This window comes from Daphnia carinata, chromosome 8, assembly GCF_022539665.2.
Source record: "Daphnia carinata strain CSIRO-1 chromosome 8, CSIRO_AGI_Dcar_HiC_V3, whole genome shotgun sequence".
Lineage (NCBI taxonomy): Eukaryota > Metazoa > Arthropoda > Branchiopoda > Diplostraca > Daphniidae > Daphnia > Daphnia carinata.
The window spans coordinates 214,297-216,668 of NC_081338.1; positions in this window are offsets into that span (position 1 = coordinate 214,297).

The window sequence follows — 2,372 nt, forward strand, 5'->3', positions numbered from 1 at the left end:
TAAGAAAATCTGATCAAAACCAGACCATAGTTGAAGGTCGACTCATAAACACAGTCAAAAGAATGAGAGATTATACCAAAATCAAAATTCTGATGCAAGGCATTTTACCAAAATTCAGAGCAGAGCTCTATTTTCGAATGCCCGAAGACCCTGAAGATTTTGATCAGCTTTGTAAACAATTAATCATATCCGAAGGTATCCTATATAGCAAGGAAACTGCAGAAGATAAGGAAATAAATGCGGTGATAGCAGGGATAACGCACCACGCGAAACACCCAGACACCGAACTTTCACAACAAAAGACAGAAATTGAATTCTTAAAACAAAAAATTCTAGAACTGGAAAAAACTAATAAAAACGGTAACTTGGCACAGGATACTGATATAACCATAGCAGCAGCAGATCGATACGAACCAAGATCCTCACGATCAAGTGATCGGTACTCCAGATCACAAAATCCGCGAGTTCGATTCGACGAGAGATCAAATAGCAGAGGCCCAAATAAGATTATTATCTGTTACAAGTGCAATAAAAAAGGACACATTGCACGAGAATGTTGGACAGATATGGCACGTATCAACAACCCGAACCACCGTCCAATGCAGTAAACACAATATCCCTACCAACCAACCCTCTAACACAAAATTTAGAAATAGCGATACCCAAACTAATCCGTATACCAGTAAGAATTTTTGGACAAGAAATTAACGCTTTAGTAGACACAGGAGCAGCAGCCAGTTTAGTATCAGATAAAGTATTTTTTAAGAAAGGGGAAAAACTAGAAGAAATTAAAAATACCCCATCGCCGATATTTAGGACAGTATCAGGAGAAATCTTAAACTCAAAAGGAAAATTTAGATTTTCAATTGTCATTAACAGCAGTCACGTCATTAAGCATGATTTCTTTATCATGGAAAACTTAAATGAAAATTGTATCTTAGGATTAGACTTCTTATCAAGCAACAATGTAAAAATTAATACCAAAAACAGGCAGATCAATTACGATCATTCCGGAGTAGAACATAACTTTAGAAATAACATACTCCCAATATACAGCATAACATTTGGCAAAGTCGGCATTCATATTCCACTCCGCCCAAACCGTTCATCAGACTATAACGACAACCACGATTTAACAGAAGCAGATTATCGCAACCTAGAATCTTTCTCCCAATCAGAAACTGACAAGAAAAATAAGCGAATTGGACAAACCCAAGAAAGTACAGCGACCCTATTTGCTGAAAGAGAATCAGATTTAGGTCTAGCAACTGATGTAAAACACTCCATTAACATAGGATACAACGCCCCAATTACGCAACGATTGCGCAGAACACCAGAAGCATTAAAACTAATCGTCAAGACAAAAATAGATGTAATGATGAGTAACAATATCATTAGAGAAAGTCACAGCCCATTTGCAGCAGCAATTGTAATGGTTCCCAAAAAAGATGGAGAAATGCGTATGTGTATTGACTATAGGGCACTTAACAAAATAACAGTAAAAGACAAATACCCATTACCAAGAATCGACGACACCATTGATGCATTGAGCGGATCGGTTTACTTCTCAACATTGGACTTACTGAGTGGCTACTGGCAGATCGAGATAGAAGAAAACGACAAACACAAAACCGCCTTCATTTGTGAACTTGGACAATACGAATTTAATAGAATGCCATTTGGACTAACAAATGCACCAAGCACTTTTCAACGAGCAATGAACAACATATTGAAATCAGTATTGTTCAGGTTCGCATTGGTTTACCTGGATGACATCATAGTGTTCAGTAATAATATTGCTGAACATGTGATACATCTAGAAGCAGTGTTTAAACTTCTTAAAGACGCAGGACTAAAATTAAAAAGAAAGAAATGCGAATTTTTCAAAGAAGAATTAGACTATTTAGGATATATTGTTTCGAAAAAAGGAATAACACCGAGTACAAAAAAGTTAGAAGCAATCATCAAATACCCAGCTCCCAAAAACGTGAAAGAATTGAGCTCATTTCTAGGTTTGGCTAGCTATTACAGAAAGTTCATCAGGGCTTTTGCTGATAAAGCCCACCCACTGACAGCGCTAACGAGAAAATCAGCCGAGTGGAAATGGGGAGAGGAACAAAGGGACGCCTTTGATTGTATCAAGAACTGTCTCATAACTAGACCTATCCTAGGGTATCCAGATTTCACGCGCGAATTTATCATCTACACAGATGCCTCAGGATACGGTATAGGAGCAGTCTTGGCTCAGATGCAAACTCTACCTCAATCAGCGGATTCAGCGGAGTCCGACGTACAGGAACCCCGTGAATCAGACGGCGCGGAAGTCGTCATAGCGTATAGCTCTAAACATCTGAACGACCGCGAAGCCAAGT